The following is a 17,912-nucleotide window of genomic DNA, read 5'->3' as shown; positions in this document are numbered from 1 at the left end:
ACCTAGGCATGATGGGACTGTGATTGCTCTTAGCAATCACACTCCTATCATGCCAAGTAAGCCAGTACATGCTGAAACCTAGCTAGCTGCCCCCCTTGTGTATTGATGCTGCCAGCAGTATGGGGTCTGCACATCACTTACAGCCACCCTGTACCAGCATGTACTGGCTGACTTGGCACGATAGGAGTGTGATTGCTAATGACAATCACAGTCCCATCATGCCTAGGTTCCAGCATTTACTGGTTGGATGTGTAAGTGCTGGAACCTAGGCATGATGGGACTGTGATTGCTGTTAGCAATCACACTCCTATCATGCCAAGTCAGCCAGTACATGCTGAAACCTAGCTAGCGGCCCCCCTTGTGTATTGATGCTGCCAGCAATATGGGGTCTGCAGATTACTTACAGTCACCCTGTACCAGCATGTACTGGCTGCCTGGGTATGATAGGAGTGTGATTGCTAGTGGTTGATAGTGTGAGCAGGGAGGGTAGGGAGGGGGTAGATAGTGTGAGAAGGGGGAGAGGGGGTAGACAGTGTGAGAGATGGGGAGAAAGTGGGGATCTGATGGGGGAAAATGCTATCCCCTCCGAGATTTTTAGGGGTTCCTACTAGACTTGTGCATTCGTCTTCGGGCGAACATGAAAACGAGCACGAAGAGGCCGTTTTTTTGTTCGTTCCGAAGGAACGTAGAACAGAATACAGTGCCGGCAAACCGTAGGCGAAGACGAAGACTCACAATCACGAAGATTCGAAGATTCTTCGTGATCGTCTTCGTTTTTGCCGCGCAACCGCCAAAATTTCAAACAGGAGTGAGCTGATCCTCGTCTGTCCAATCAGCTCACTCTTGTGACGTAACGCTAAGGGTCTCGTCCAATGCCTGTGCTGCTGTTTTTTGAATTCTGAAGGCGCCTTTATAAGACCAGAGCTTGCCTGAGAGATCCATTCATTTTTCGCTGTGACTGCTTTGGCAACACTGCTGTGCTGCATCCGAGCGTTACAGAGAGAGATTGTTCTGTTCTGTGTGAGACTGGTAAGCCTTAGCCTGCCATTTCTCACTGTGTACTTCATCCTCACTTCAGTGCTACTTAATTAATATATTTAATAATAATAATTTGATTAATTTAATTTTTTTAAAATTAATTTGTCATCAACTTTAGTGTAAGTGCTGTTGAGTTGACAGTGCACCCAGTGCCTCAGTGGCACTGGGGTGCCCTTGCCCTGGGCTGGCACTAGTGCCTATTGCCTGTCCTGCTTAAATAAATTAAATAGAATTTATAAATTACAATTTAATAGAATCTATAATTTAATAGTTCATTATAATATTATATATATATATATATTTGTCAGTCATATATATATATACTATAGTATACTAGTGTAGAGTGTACTGTAGACATTCATCTACTAGTGTCTAATTTAAAATCAGTAATATTAATTAATATAATTAATAATTGAATTCATTATAAAATTATATATATATTTGTCAGTTATAGTTAGTAATAGTATACTAGTGTAGAGTGTACTGTAGACATTCAGAACATCTACTAGTGTCTAATCTAAAATCAGTAATATCAATAATTCTCTAATTCTTTCTTATCTTAATAGTTAATTAAATTAGCTATAAATAAAAGTAATAATATTAATTAATTACTACTAGCGTATAGTTCAGCTAATCTTATTAGTACTGGTGCTGCAGCTCTATAGTTTGTGCTTTGTTTTAGCAACAGTAAGAGACCAAGTCAATTTTTCTTAATTAATCTTTCATTTTATTTCATTTGTTTTGCTCACCTCAGTCCATCAGTGAAGTGAACTTGTTGGGCTAGTGAGTGCAGCCGCATAAGTGCTGTGTTTTTTTTTGATCAGCAAGCAGTGACGTTAACTGTTTTGCAAAGATTTTCTCATTTATTTTACATTTTATTTCAATTTTATTAAAAGTACCCTTAGTGTTTTGCTCACCTCAGTCCATCAGTGAAGTGAACTTGTTGGGCTAGTGAGTGCAGCAAGCAGTGAAGATAACTGTTTTGCTGTGACATTTTATTTTATTTCTAATTCTTTTCAAGAAAAATTGACTGTGACGAGCTGTACTAAGCAAAGCTTCAAGCTACTAGCTGTAGTACTAAAATAATTCTAATCTTCTTTAATCTTAATCTATAATATATTATAAATAATAATATTCTAATTCATAATCTATAATATAAGTAATTCTAATTCTAAATTCTAATTCATAATCTATATTCTTCTATCTATAATACATAATATATAAGTAAATTAGTTCTAATCTATTAATATTATATAACTTAATATTAATTAATAAATCATATACTGAATCTGATTTAACCTCACTTTAGCTTAGTGGGTTTGAGAGCGTCTGCCTAGAGGTAGACTTATAGTAAGGAAATATAGCTTTAGGCTAGCATAGTGGTAGGCTAAGCTCTTAGGCCCGTGTAAATTCAAATTAAAAATAAAATACTGCTAGTTATTAAATAGTTAATCTTGAGTTAATAATTTCAATAACTTTAGGATTTTGGCAGATTGCACACAGCACAGTGCAGTAGTGCATAGTTTTACTTTTTAAGCAGTAGCACTGAAGAGAACTTCCTCTAATTTTTTTGTCTTTAATTCGTTTTTCCTTTTTTTTATTTTTATTTTTTTATTTTTTTTTTTATAGTTTTTTAAACACTACACTACACTACACTACACTACACTACACACACAACACAAAATTTGAAATGGATCCTCCTTTTGGGACTAAGGAGGGACAAGCTCCATCTACCACCACCACCACCACCACCAGCACCACCACCAGCACCACCACCAGCTCTAAGATGCAGCCTTTGCGTCAGTCTAGTCGGCCAAGTAGGCCAAGCTCTCGCTTATCATTTGGGGAAGCATTGCTTGAAGGATCATCAAGTAAAGGAAAGGCACCAAAAGCAGGCAGTAGTAGTGCGGCTAGGCCCACAAGCTCTATGGTTTTTTACGGAAAGCCTAAAGCACCAGAAGCACGTTCAAAGTTAAAGGGTAGCACAAGTAGTACCAGCCCAGTGACTAAAAAGAAGTGCCTTTTGCCCCAAGCAGCATCTTCCCCATCCACCAGCAGCATGCAAGGTACCAAGCAGAGCCAAATTAGCAGCAAGACTCAGAGGGGTCCCAAACCAAAGCGATCTCATTCCTTTGTAGGGAAAACCACCACCACCACCACCCCCGCCTCTACCACCACTAGTGCTGCGCCTACTGTTCCCACTGGTACCGCCACGCCATGTCCTCCTAGTACCTCTAGCAAGCCACCAAGTCCTTACAAAATTTTTGTAAAGACAGTTAGAGAGAGGGCTACACATAGTGGAACTCCACCTAGCGAGGTAGCAGAGGAGCCTGAGACTGAGAGGCCAAGTGCAGAGTCTATTCTTCCTGCTCGCACTACTACTAGTCACGAGTCTCACGACGATATCAGTCTTAGCTCCAGCCTAGCAGGAATTCCATTCGATCTGGCTAATGAAGAGCTAGACTATGAGCCAGAGGAAGTAGAGGAGATGAGTGGTCAGGAATCAGATTCCTCAGGGAGCAGTGTCCAAATGACTAGTGCACAATTTTCCCCTGAGCCTCCACCTTCTCCGCTACGATCATCACCATCACCACCACCAGCAGCAGCAGCAAAACCTAGCAAATCTAAAGCAATTAGCAGTCCCACTATGGCCAGTACTGTTACCACCAGTCCCACCACCACTAGTTCTGCCTCTGTTCATCCACCCCGAGCAGTAAGAGCAGCACCCAAGGCACACTCCAAGGCTATGCGCGCCCCAATTTGGGAGCACTTTGAAAATGTTGAAGAAGGGCGCTATGGAAAGTGCAAACATTGTGGGAAGCTAATAAGCAGAGGGAAAGTGTCTGGCCATTTTACCAGTGCTAGCATGAAGCATCACCTCAGCACTCAACACAACGCTGTGCTATTGGGGAAAGATGCAGAGGTAAAACTTAGTGCAGGCAGCATAGCTGGTGGCCGTGGAAAAACCCCAACAGCTTCTTCTTCTGAGCCAATAGCAGCAGCAGCAGCAGCAGCAACTAGTGCTGGCAGCCAGAGACCAAGGCAGGTTGGAGCACTGCATGCCCAGCCCACCCTGGAAGAATTTGGGGCATTCCACTCCAAGAGAACGATGCCCAAACAGCAGGCCAATAAAGTAACGCGACTTATTGGTCAGTTCATTGCTGTTGGAGGGGCATCCTTCTCCATGATTGAAGGGGAGCCTTTCAAACAATTGATGGCGGCTGTGGCTCCACAATACACAGTTCCGTCACGTTCCACTTTCAGCAGGAACATTGTCCCCTCGCTGTATCGGTCCTGTGTTGCAGCAGTGAAAGAGGAGCTTTCCAAGGCTGCTGGTCAGTGTGTTCATTTCACTACAGATTTGTGGAGTGCACCTAGCGCCCAGCATGCCTTTCTTTCTTTGACAGCACACTGGTGGCAGCCCGGTGTGTCTAAGGAAGTTGCTGCAGCAGGCTACCGATCATTCCTTCTCCATGCAGAAGTGATGGATGAAAAGCACACTTCCCAAAATATTCTGCATGCGATTAGGAAAATGTTTAGCCTTTGGGTGGGAGCAGAGGCGGGCACCAATGTTGAAGTTGGTTTTGTGGTAACTGACGGAGGTGCCAATATGGTGAAAGCGCTGCGAGATGGTCATATTGTTGGTGTGCGCTGTGCAGCCCACATCATCCATCTTGTAGTGAAGGCAGCAATGTCAGAAGGAACTAATGTGGCAGCAGTAGTTCTGTCCCGCTGCAGAAAGATCGCTGGGCACTTTCACCATAGTGTTAAGGCTAGCCAACTTTTGAGGGAAGAGCAAGAGAGGTCAGGTCTTCCCGTACACTGCCTACGTCAGGATGTCAGTACACGGTGGAACTCCACGTTAGACATGCTAGAGAGGATTTTGGAGCAGCAGAGGGCAATCCATAATCTTGCCTCAGAGCACAATATTGGGATTACCTCTCCATTGAATAGGGAGGATTGGACAGTGATCGCCCAGCTAGTGGCAGTCCTTAAACCATTCAGGGATGCCACAGAAAATTTAAGCTCAAACACTGCCAGTCTGGCCCAGGTAATCCCAGTGTTCTCCCATCTAGGCAGCAAGATGGATGTGTTCCTTGGAAACCGTGAGGCTGTTCAAGGTGGCACTCTACATCCTGACGTAGCAGCCATAGTCAGGAAGCTGAAGGATCTGCTAAAAGTACACCTTCGCAAGCGAATGGAAGAGAGTCCCGAAATGATGCTAGCGTGCCTTTGTGATCCAAGAATTAAGGGAAAGCTAGCTTTGAAATTCAATGTTCTCAGTAGCTACCGGGAGCAATTGGTCAACAAGGTGCGTGACTGGCAGCGTAAAATGGGAATGCTGTCCGAGGAGGGTGAGGTGCAGGAGGAGGAAGAGATGATGTGGTCTGCTACCCCTAGCAGCAGCATCAGCAGCAGTGCCACAAGCAGCACAACACAGCTGAGTGGAGCAGCTGCGTTTTGGGAAGAGGCACTTGGCAGTATAGTTGGACCATCTGACAGAGCTAGCAGCAGAAAGGAGAGTAGTGCTGCTGAAATGGTCAAACTTTACCTCTGTGAAGTTCCTTCTGCTCCTAATGTTGATCCTCTTAGCTACTGGGATGAAAAGAAGAGTGTGTGGCCTGCACTCTCATGGGTTGCGCAGCAGCTTCTATCATGTCCGCCAACCACTGTTCAAAGTGAGCGCGTGTTTTCTATGACTGGAAACATACTGAGTCCACAGCGCTCACGCATGGCACCTCATCTGATGGAGCAGATTGCCTTTCTTAAATTCAATCTGCCCAAATTGGGTTACCCAGCTCTTAGCTTGGAAAGTTAAATTTTTTCTCTCTAATGTTTAAGGTAGTTTCTCCCCCTGGTTGCACTTGCTGCGGTGTGGCAATGCCTGCTACCTCCGCTGGTGTAGCCAATTTACGCTAGGGCCTAGTGTCTGAGCTCTGTAAGTCCGCTCCCAAACGCCTAGGACTGACAGTCTTTGGATGCTTTGCCCTGGGGTGAAACAGGTGAGTGGGTCGTCAATTGCCCACTCATTCACCTTTTTCCGTTTCCAACGCTGCTGCTGGTGGTGGTGCCAGTATCTTTTGCCAGTTCGCTTCCTGGCTGAAATCATGCCTCAGATGTCCCTAATGGAAAGGGTAGTTTCTCCCCCCTGGTTGCACTTGCTGCGGTGTGGCAACGCCTGCTACCTCCGCCGGTGTAGCTAGCTTATGCTAGGGCCTTGTGTCTGAGTTCTGTAGGTCTGCTCCCAAACGCCAAGGACTGACAGTGCTTGGATGCTTTGCCCTGGGGTGAAACAGGTGAGCGGGTCGTCAATTGCCCACTCATTCGCCTTTCCCAATTCTGCTGCTGCTGGTGGTGGTGCCAGTGTCTCTCTTCAATGCCAGTTCGCTTCCTGGCTAGTGTCATGCCTCGAATGTCCCTGATGGTAAGGGTAGTTTCTCCCCCCTGGTTGCACTTGTTGCGGTGTGGCAACGCCTGCTACCTCCGCCGGTGTAGCCAGCTTACGCTAGGGCCTTGTGTCTGAGTTCTGGAAGTCCGCTCCCAAACGCCAAGGACTGACAGTTTTTGGATGCTTTGCCCTGGGGTGAAACAGGTGAGTGGGTCGCCAATTGCCCACTCATTCGCCTTTCCCAATTCTGCTGCTGCTGCTGCTGGTGGTGGTGCCAGTGTCTCTTCGATGCCAGTTCGCTTCCTGGCTAGTGTCATGAATCAAATGTCCCTAATGGTAAGGGCAGTTTCTCCCCCCTGGCTGCCTCTGTCTGCGGTGTGGCAACGCCTGCTACCTCCGCCGGAGTGGCCAGCTTACGCTAGGGCCTTGTGTCTGAGCTCTGGAAGTCTGCTGCCAAACGTTTAAGACTGACAGTGTTTGGGTGCTTTGCCCTGGGGTGAAACAGGTGAGTGGGTCGCCAATTGCCCACTCATTCGCCTTTCCCATTTTTCAATGCTGCTGCTGGTGGTGGTGGTGGTGCCAGCATCTCTTCTCTGCCAGTTCGCTTCCTGGCTAGAGTCATGCCCAAAATGTCCCTAGTGGTAAGGGCAGTTTCTCCCCTCTGGCTGCGTCTGTTTGCGGTGTGGCAACGCCTGCTACCTCCGCCGGAGTGGCCAGCTTACGCTAGGGCCTTGTGTCTGAGCTCTGGAAGTCTGCTGCCAAACGTCTAAGACTGACAGTGTTTGGGTGCTTTGCCCTGGGGTGAAACAGGTGAGTGGGTCGCCAATTGCCCACTCATTCGCCTTTTCAATGCTGCTGCTGGTGGTGGTGCCAGCATCTCTTCTCTGCCAGTTCGCTTCCTGGCTAGTGTCATGCCTCAAATGTCCCTAATTGTAAGGGCAGTTTCTCCCCCCTGGCTGCCTCTGTCTGCGGTGTGGCAACGCCTGCTACCTCCGCCGGAGTGGCCAGCTTACGCTAGGGCCTTGTGTCTGAGCTCTGGAAGTCTGCTGCCAAACGTCTAAGACTGACAGTGTTTGGGTGCTTTGCCCTGGGGTGAAACAGGTGAGCGGGTCGCCAATTGCCCTCTCATTCGCCTTTCCAATTTTTCAATGCTGCTGGTGGTGGTGGTGGTGGTGGTGGTGCCAGCATCTCTTCTCTGCCAGTTCGCTTCCTGGCTAGAGTCATGCCCAAAATGTCCCTAATTGTAAGGGCAGTTTCTCCCCCCTGGCTGCCTCTGTCTGCGGTGTGGCAACGCCTGCTACCTCCGCCGGAGTGGCCAGCTTACGCTAGGGCCTTGTGTCTGAGCTCTGGAAGTCTGCTGCCAAACGTCTAAGACTGACAGTGTTTGGGTGCTTTGCCCTGGGGTGAAACAGGTGAGTGGGTCGCCAATTGCCCACTCATTCGCCTTTTCAATGCTGCTGCTGGTGGTGGTGCCAGCATCTCTTCTCTGCCAGTTCGCTTCCTGGCTAGTGTCATGCCTCAAATGTCCCTAATTGTAAGGGCAGTTTCTCCCCCCTGGCTGCCTCTGTCTGCGGTGTGGCAACGCCTGCTACCTCCGCCGGAGTGGCCAGCTTACGCTAGGGCCTTGTGTCTGAGCTCTGGAAGTCTGCTGCCAAACGTCTAAGACTGACAGTGTTTGGGTGCTTTGCCCTGGGGTGAAACAGGTGAGCGGGTCGCCAATTGCCCTCTCATTCGCCTTTCCAATTTTTCAATGCTGCTGGTGGTGGTGGTGGTGGTGGTGGTGCCAGCATCTCTTCTCTGCCAGTTCGCTTCCTGGCTAGAGTCATGCCCAAAATGTCCCTAATTGTAAGGGCAGTTTCTCCCCCCTGGCTGCCTCTGTCTGCGGTGTGGCAACGCCTGCTACCTCCGCCGGAGTGGCCAGCTTACACTAGGGCCTTGTGTCTGAGCTCTGGAAGTCTGCTGCCAAACGTCTAAGACTGACAGTGTTTGGGTGCTTTGCCCTGGGGTGAAACAGGTGAGTGGGTCGCCAATTGCCCACTCATTCGCCTTTTCAATGCTGCTGCTGGTGGTGGTGCCAGCATCTCTTCTCTGCCAGTTCGCTTCCTGGCTAGTGTCATGCCTCAAATGTCCCTAATTGTAAGGGCAGTTTCTCCCCCCTGGCTGCCTCTGTCTGCGGTGTGGCAACGCCTGCTACCTCCGCCGGAGTGGCCAGCTTACGCTAGGGCCTTGTGTCTGAGCTCTGGAAGTCTGCTGCCAAACGTCTAAGACTGACAGTGTTTGGGTGCTTTGCCCTGGGGTGAAACAGGTGAGCGGGTCGCCAATTGCCCTCTCATTCGCCTTTCCAATTTTTCAATGCTGCTGGTGGTGGTGGTGGTGGTGGTGGTGCCAGCATCTCTTCTCTGCCAGTTCGCTTCCTGGCTAGAGTCATGCCCAAAATGTCCCTAATTGTAAGGGCAGTTTCTCCCCCCTGGCTGCCTCTGTCTGCGGTGTGGCAACGCCTGCTACCTCCGCCGGAGTGGCCAGCTTACGCTAGGGCCTTGTGTCTGAGCTCTGGAAGTCTGCTGCCAAACGTCTAAGACTGACAGTGTTTGGGTGCTTTGCCCTGGGGTGAAACAGGTGAGTGGGTCGCCAATTGCCCACTCATTCGCCTTTTCAATGCTGCTGCTGGTGGTGGTGCCAGCATCTCTTCTCTGCCAGTTCGCTTCCTGGCTAGAGTCATGCCCAAAATGTCCCTAATGGTAAGGGCAGTTTCTCCCCCCTGGCTGCCTCTGTTTGCGGTGTGGCAACGCCTGCTACCTCCGCCGGAGTGGCCAGCTTACGCTAGGGCCTTGTGTCTGAGCTCTGGAAGTCTGCTGCCAAACGTCTAAGACTGACAGTGTTTGGGTGCTTTGCCCTGGGGTGAAACAGGTGAGCGGGTCGCCAATTGCCCACTCATTTGCCTTTCCCATTTCCTTTTCCATTTCATTATTTTCCTTCTGATACACAACCAACCAAACATAACACACACAATAACACATATAACACATATAACACACAGTGACATCACACATAACACACATACACACACACTTACAATGCACAAAACACAAGGACCTTTTCCTTGTTATTTGCCCTGGCCTTCACTCACTAATAGCATTACATTAACACTATAACTCACACTTCACCCTATAACATTTTTCCATCCACATACCTGCCAACAGACCCAACTTTTTCAGGGACAGTCCTGCTTTTTTCCAGTCCTGTCCCATCTAATTTAGCTAAACTAGGTATGCAAAATGCAAATACACATAGGTAGTTATAGCTCGGTAGGTAACGCTACTATAAACATTTAATAAATATAATCAAGTACTAAATAATAAATCTAACTTTAAAATACATTTAAATAAACCCCTATTTTTTTTTAAAAAAAAACATTAAAATTTAATTATTATTATTTAGACATAATCCATCTTTAACCAAACCAGTGCACTGCTACTAATCTTAAACATAACCGTACATTAACCCTAAGCTATTTTTTAGTTCTTGTCCAACATTTTTCCATCAGCATACCTGCCAACACACCCAAGATTTTGGTGGACAGTCCTGCTATTTTCCAGTCCTGTCCAATAAGTAAGTTGGGTTGTTGCAAAGTATGCCATTGTAAATAGGTAGCAAATGTTAGGCATGTAAAGTGGTCCAAAATCAATTTAAAAATGTAAAATATTCCCTATTCTTTTATTAAACATCTATGGACAGTACACCTCGGTATGTGTGTGCAACTCTATTGGTCGTTTCGGCAGGGGGCTCGCCTGCCATCAACGAATGAAGTGCATTCTGCAGTTCTGCAATTCACTCGTTGATGCCAGACCAGCCCCCTGCCGAAACGACCAATAGAGCTGCACACACGTACCTTCACGGCAGCTGCTGCTGCTGTGATGTGTTATTAACCCCGTATTAACCCCTGCTAGGCAACCAGGAGGAAAACGAAGATTAAACGAGCACGAAGAATGTCCGCGAATATTCGCCCGAAGAGAAGACAGGAACGGGCGAATATTCGCGGAATACGAAGATTTTTTTTTCCCCGAAGACGAGCACGAAGACGAACACGAAGAGCCCCCTGGTGCCCAAGTCTAGTTCCTACGCCCATGCCTGAACTCTTTTTATTTCTGAGTTTGCGAGAATAAACAGATCTCACTGATTAATCCAGTTGACATTTCACATCTGCCATTTAATGAAGCATTTCCTAAATCAGGTTTTTTTTTTTTGTATGATGCCATCAGTATAAAATTGGTTGTTTTAGTTCATGCGTTGTTATATAAATAAATACGTATTCCCCCAACGTCGTCCCAAATCAAAAAAGGCCCCATATTTTGTCTGAACCGAACGGCCGGGAAATGAAATTCGTTGCCCAAAAGCAGAAAAAACCCCTGAAAGGCATTTCTGAACTGGTGCCTCTCAGTGTGTCTATAAACCAAAAGCATAACAGAACGAGTTAAAAACCTTGCTTCGAGAAAAAAACAAAAAACATTCCGTGTTACTTTTCTTTGTTCGGAAGTGCCTGGGGTAGGGAGCGTGAGAAGAGATGGTGGCAAAATTAATTAGCACCACTGAACCATAAATTGAGATCCGCATAATATTGTCACTAAAATCCCAGGTTTGTTGTAAATCACAAAAAATTCTGAAATTAAGGGGGGAAAAAAACAGATTACCTTCAATGTCTAAAAGAATTAAGAGAGAAAACCGTTTAAAGGTAAAGCCACGCAGTAAATTCTAGCCATTTTACTTATAGTTATTATTACTGGTGTCATCAGAACCAAAAGTGATGACAGAAGAAGGGACTTTTCTGGGTTTTCCTAAATTATAGCAGAATAATGTATTTTTAAATGGGCCTTCCAAAAATCCACAAACACATTTTGTGCTTCTCTACAAAGTTGGGCAATAAAAGCCCAAGTTTTATAAACACAATGATCGTCTTTCTGCCTTAGCGTTACCCGGTGGGATCGATTCGGGGCAGACAGAGCCCTAAATCCCTAAAGGAGCGAGATAGCACCGCAGCCTTGCACAATGTCATCACAGGATGGAGAATACTGAGACATGACATCATATCTGTCAGAAACAGGAACGGAGCGTAGCGCAGGTTTGGTAAGTAAGGTGTTTTAATGAGCAACTAATAAACAACATACAGTTCCAAGGAAAGAAACACGGCAGTGTAGATTCAAAAACGAAGGCACAGTTCCAGATAAAGGGCAAAGGCAAGGAGCGTAGTCAAAAACAGTTCCGGGGTCAAAGGCAGGCGGCGTAGGTTCATAAGCGAGGTCACAGTTCCAGTATAAAGGGCAAAGGCAAACAGCGTAGTCAAAAACAGTTCCAAGGTCAAAGGCAGGCAGCGTAGGTTCATAAACGAAGGCACAGTTCCAGATAAAGGGCAAGGCAAGTAGATGAATCCAATAAAGGGGAACAAAGGGTCAAATACCGTAATGTCAAGCAGAAAGTTCAATAATCTTCGAGAAGTAGGTGATAGGGAATCCACAGGAAACTGGCTCAACTAGCAAGCAAATTGTGAAGGGATTATTGGGCTTTTATAGGGTCTTTAATTAGAGGTTTCCTCCCCTTCCCACCTGATTACCTCTTCTGTGCACCTGTTCCCCTCCTCCACACACCTGGTGCCCTCCCCTTGGTGTGAGAAGGATAGGGGTAAGGGAGTCCGGCTCCTCCCTTGATTGGCAGCTCCCTCCTGCCTCCCTCCATCCTCCGGGACGAAGCCACGCCCCCCCGCCACGAGGAAAGCGCGCGCTTTTGCCAGCGAAAGCGAGCGATCGCGCCACGAGGGAGCTGGCGTCCCGAATCCGTTCCCCACGACGGCGATCCCCGCCGTGAGGTAGGTGGCCGTCCCCGGTCCTGACACACCCCCCCCTGTAGAGGCGACCTCCGGGCGCCATGGGGGCCTGGGCGGCTGGGGTGAGCTGCGTGGAATCTTTTGAGTTTCGCAGGGGCGTGTATGTTACCGAGAGGTTCCCATGTGCATTCGTCCCTCCCATAACCCTTCCATAAGACCAGATATTCCAACCGTCCTCTGCGAATGCGGGAGTCTAGGATTCTTTCTACCTCGAACTCCTCTGATCCTTCCACCAATACGGGTGGTGGTGGTGGTTCATTTCTTCTCGGGTTGGCATCCGGTACCCACTTTTTGATCAACGAAACATGGAAAGTGGGGTGTATCCGCCACGTTTGTGGGAGTTGTAGACGTACTGCCGCGGATCCTACCAAGGTGGTTATGGGAAAGGGACCAAGAAACCTGGGACTCAGTTTCTTAGTAAGTCCAGTCATCTTGATATGGGATGAAGATAACCATACCTTGTCCCCTACTTGGTAGGAGGGAGGTTTACTCCGGTGTTTGTCATAATATTTCTTGTGGTCTTGTTGCGCTTTGAGGAGGGAGTTCTTTAGTATCGGTAGGGTCTGTAGTAGTACCTGAAGACGTTCCCCCGCTGGTGGGGTGTTTTGAGCTGGAGGAAGATCAATGAGAAATGTGGGGTCATATCCATAGTTGGCTCGAAACGGGGACATACCTATTGTTGTCTGAGTGTGATTGTTATATGCGAACTCGGCCAAAGGTAACATCTGTAACCAATCGTCTTGCTGATGTGCCACATAACATCTCAGATATTGTTCCAAGATCTGGTTAATCCTTTCCGTTTGTCCGTTGGTGCTGGGATGGTAGGCCGAGGATAGACGTCTATGGATCTGTAATCCTTTACAGAAAGCCGACCAGAATTTGGACGTAAACTGCACTCCTCTATCCGATAGGATGGAACGTGGAATACCATGTAGACGGAATATAGACCCGATAAATAGATCTGCTGTTTCTGAAGACGTGGGCAACTTGGTGGCAGGCACGAAATGGGCCATTTTAGTCAGACGATCGACCACGACCATGATAGTATTGTGTTTTTGGGATGGAGGTAAATCCACTATGAAATCGACGGTGATGTCCTCCCAGGGTCTATCAGGAATGGGGAGAGGCTGTAAAAGACCGGCAGGTGGAGCGTTACTTCCTTTGGAACGGGCACAGACAGAACACGAACGGATGTATCGTTGAATATCCCGTCTCATCGTAGGCCACCAAAACGATCGAGCTGCTAAGTCTATCGATTGCCTGTTACCTCCATGTCCTGCCAGGGGATGGTCATGAATTGAATGAAGGACAGTGTCTCGCAGTAAGGGAGGTATATATATTTGTTTGTCTTTGTAAAACAGTCCATCTAAGAAACGTAAAGAGGTTGTTTCTGGGCTCTTGCCCAGTGCTTGACTGTGTTGTTTGAGTTCTTCCATCAAGGAAGGTTGAAGGGCCAGAAAGTGGGCTGGTGTAAGAATGGTGTCCTTGGTGGTGATGTCAGAGTCGGTGTCATATAATCTGGAGAGCGCATCAGCTTTCATGTTTTTTGTACCCGGGCGGTACGTTATGTGCAATTGGAATCTCATGAAGAAAAGAGCCCATCGGGCTTGGCGGGGACATAATCTCTCAGCTTTCTTGAGATATTCCAGGTTACGGTGATCTGTGAAAACCGTGATTGGGTGGATGGCTCCCTCTAAAAGATGGCGCCACTCTTCCAAGGCCATCTTAATGGCTAGGAGCTCCCGGTCCCCGACGCTGTAGTTAGTCTCTGCAGGTGTAAGTCTTTTAGAAAAGAAAGAGATGGGATGTAACATGTCTTTTTCCCCATGGCGTTGTGACAAAATCGCTCCCACCGCACTTCTGGAGGCATCTACTTCCAGAAAATAGGCCTTCTGGGGATTGGGGATAATCAGCACTGGAGCCGTGGTGAACCTTTGTTTCAATGTCTCGAACGCCTTTTGGGCTTGTGGGTTCCACAAAAACGGAGTCCGTTTCTTTGTGAGTGCGGTGATCGGCTGTACTATACGGGAAAAGCTATTAATAAATCTCCGGTAAAAATTAGCAAAGCCGATGAACCTCTGTACTGCTTTAACCGATGAGGGTACCGGCCATTGGAGGATGGAGGTTATTTTCTTAGGATCCATTTCGATTTTTCCTGGGGTTATTACATACCCCAAGAACTCCACCTTTTCAGTCTCAAAAATACATTTGGATATCTTGGCAAATAAGTGATGCTGCTGTAGTCGTTGTAATACTGATCTTACGTGTTGTCTGTGTTCTGTGAGGGATGGGGAATATATCAAGATATCATCTAAGTATATGATTACATAAGGATCTAACATGTCTCGAAAAACATCGTTCAAAAAATGCTGGAACGTAGCAGGTGAGTTACATAAGCCAAAAGGCATGACCAGATACTCGTAATGTCCATATCGAGTGCGGAAGGCTGTCTTCCATTCATCCCCTTTTCGGACACGTACCAAATTATACGCTCCCAGAAGGTCGATCTTGGAGTACACTGTAGCGTCTCGAAGTCTATCCATCAACTCAGGAATTAACGGCAGTGGGTATTTGTTTTTTATAGTGATACGATTAAGCTCGCGATAGTCCACACAGGGACGGAGACCCCCGTCCTTCTTTTCAATAAAAAATATACCCGCTCCCGCCGGCGAGGTGGATGGTCGAATGAATCCTTTGCGCAAGCTGTCTTCGATGTATTCCTTTAAAGTCTTTAGTTCGGGTTCTGAAAGGGGGAATATCCTTCCGAAGGGAATAGCTGCTCCTGGAAGAAGGTCTATTGGGCAGTCGTAGGGTCGATGTGGTGGGAGTCGTTCTGCCTCTTTAGGGTCGAACACTTGCCGAAATTCACAATACTGATAGGGAATCATAGGAGCTTCTATCTCTTCTTTTCGTTGAGTGGCGGCTAAAACTGATGTCGGGAAACAGTGCTGTTGACAGAAAACAGATGAAAAAGTAACCTCTCCTGATGACCAACGGATGATGGGATCATGTTGCCGAAGCCAAGGTAGACCAAGGATCAAAGGGAACAGTGGAGAGCGGACGAGATTAAGGCTGATAGTCTCAGTATGACTGGAACCGATGCATAACCCAAGGGGAAGAGTCTCTGTTGTAACAGGTCCGGACTGAATAGAACGTCCGTCTACCAATTGAACGGTTAATGGGCGACGTCTTTGTTGTGTGGGTATCTGTAGAGTTTGGGCCAAGGAGATGTCCATAAAGCTTTCGCTGGCACCTGAGTCAATGATGGCGTTGAGGGAGGTGTTCTTATTTCTCCACTGTAACGAAACCGGAATGGATAAGTGACAAGCCGTACCACTCAATAAAACAGGAGTGAGCAGGGAAGTTGTCTTACCTCTCGCTGCTAATTGGGTACAGTCACGGACTATGTGTCCCGCCGCTCCACAGTACATACAGAGTTTCTCTCTTCTTCTGCGAGCTTTTTCAGACTCAGATAAAGGTCCTTTAGTCACTCCAATCTGCATGGGTTCCTCCCCTGACGGTGATGATGAAGGGTAACCCGCTGGGGTAGTCGGTGCTCTAGGGGGTAGATTATAGCGAGTAGCCCATCCTGGGACAGCGGTACGTTCGGCTCTCCGTTCACGGAGTCTTCTGTCCATTTGTGTCACCATGTGTATCAGGGCTTCTAGAGTGACAGGAGTCTCTACCCGGGCCAGTTCGTCTTTCAGAGTCTCTGATAGGCCCAATCTGAACTGGTGGAGTAAAGCCGGTTCGTTCCAATTTATTTCCACGGACAAGCGGCGAAACTCTGAAATGTAATCCTCTACAGGTCTGCGACCCTGTCGGAGGTTGTGGATCGCCGTTTCAGCAGTAGCTCTAATATGGGGGTCCTCGTATAAAACGTCCATGGCTTGTCGGAATTGGACCCAAGTGTCCAATGCAGGGTGTTGCGTATGGAGGAGATGTTGTGCCCAAGACAAAGGACCGCCAGACAACAAAGAAATTACAGTTCGTACTCTTACAAAGTCATTAGCGTAGGTCCGGGGTTTGAGGACGAACAACATTTCGCATGAAGTGGTAAAGGCCCGGTATTTACTACGATCACCGTTGAATCTTTCGGGTAATGGTACTTGTGGTTCGGGAGCAGCTGCAGCACCCCCTCCTGGTGGCTCCATAGGCGGAACGGGGGGTGGACCCATGGGTAGAGGTAGTGGTCCCCCCTGCAAGACTTGTATTTGATTCTGCAGGTTCACTTGGTTATCTTGTACGCCTTGGACTGTTTGGGCAATTGCTGCAAGCTGTTGGGTTAAGGCCTGGATAGCCTCTACCATTCCTGCTGGCTCCATGGTGGCTTGCTAGTTTTGTCAGAAACAGGAACGGAGCGTAGCGCAGGTTTGGTAAGTAAGGTGTTTTAATGAGCAACTAATAAACAACATACAGTTCCAAGGAAAGAAACACGGCAGTGTAGATTCAAAAACGAAGGCACAGTTCCAGATAAAGGGCAAAGGCAAGGAGCGTAGTCAAAAACAGTTCCGGGGTCAAAGGCAGGCGGCGTAGGTTCATAAGCGAGGTCACAGTTCCAGTATAAAGGGCAAAGGCAAACAGCGTAGTCAAAAACAGTTCCAAGGTCAAAGGCAGGCAGCGTAGGTTCATAAACGAAGGCACAGTTCCAGATAAAGGGCAAGGCAAGTAGATGAATCCAATAAAGGGGAACAAAGGGTCAAATACCGTAATGTCAAGCAGAAAGTTCAATAATCTTCGAGAAGTAGGTGATAGGGAATCCACAGGAAACTGGCTCAACTAGCAAGCAAATTGTGAAGGGATTATTGGGCTTTTATAGGGTCTTTAATTAGAGGTTTCCTCCCCTTCCCACCTGATTACCTCTTCTGTGCACCTGTTCCCCTCCTCCACACACCTGGTGCCCTCCCCTTGGTGTGAGAAGGATAGGGGTAAGGGAGTCCGGCTCCTCCCTTGATTGGCAGCTCCCTCCTGCCTCCCTCCATCCTCCGGGACGAAGCCACGCCCCCCCGCCACGAGGAAAGCGCGCGCTTTTGCCAAGCGCGGCGTGCGGCAAAATCGAGGCCGGGGATATGGCCTTCCCCGCGGACGAGCGATCGCGCCACGAGGGAGCTGGCGTCCCGAATCCGTTCCCCACGACGGCGATCCCCGCCGTGAGGTAGGTGGCCGTCCCCGGTCCTGACAATATCACTTCATGATCACTTGCTCTTTCTAAATGCTCTTTTTTTATTAGGGAGCTGTCCATAGTCCTGAAAGTGGAGTTTCACTAGGTCCTTGGTATTTTGTATACCGTGCCGTTGGCTCGTAACACGTATTATGCACGTGGTAGCCTCTTCCAATAGACTGCCAACAGACGGTATGTGCCGAAGAACCATGTCTACAAGACTATACCATTAGGACCACAGGATACCAGTACAGGTAGCCAGAAAGAGGGCTATCTTTGGAAATCCAGGACAGAAGGACAGAAGGAGTGAAGCAACTCCTCAAAGTATACATCATAGCTGGCATTAGGTTTCTTTAAGTTCAACTACTTCTGTGGTTATATTGTTACATTTCTGCACATCTATCCTGTAATTCATGGACAACATTTTAAAAAACAAGGATAAATGTATA

At 47.6% G+C, this 17,912-nt stretch overlaps 1 protein-coding gene across 1 annotated transcript in view; it reads right to left on the bottom strand.

Moving 5' to 3' along the window:
• Nucleotides 1-17,912, bottom strand: part of LOC149281980 (connector enhancer of kinase suppressor of ras 2-like) — a 180,444-nt gene that overhangs the window by 61,963 nt on the left and 100,569 nt on the right. The gene's annotated exons all lie outside the window — the stretch shown is intronic.

The sequence above is a fragment of the Sceloporus occidentalis genome, unplaced genomic scaffold (genome assembly GCF_023333645.1).
Source record: "Sceloporus occidentalis isolate IW3139 unplaced genomic scaffold, rSceOcc1.0.p SCAF_125, whole genome shotgun sequence".
NCBI classification, from domain to species: Eukaryota; Metazoa; Chordata; class Lepidosauria; order Squamata; family Phrynosomatidae; genus Sceloporus; species Sceloporus occidentalis.
The sequence above is the reverse complement of the archived record's forward strand: the minus strand, read 5'-3'. Positions and strand labels throughout refer to the sequence as shown.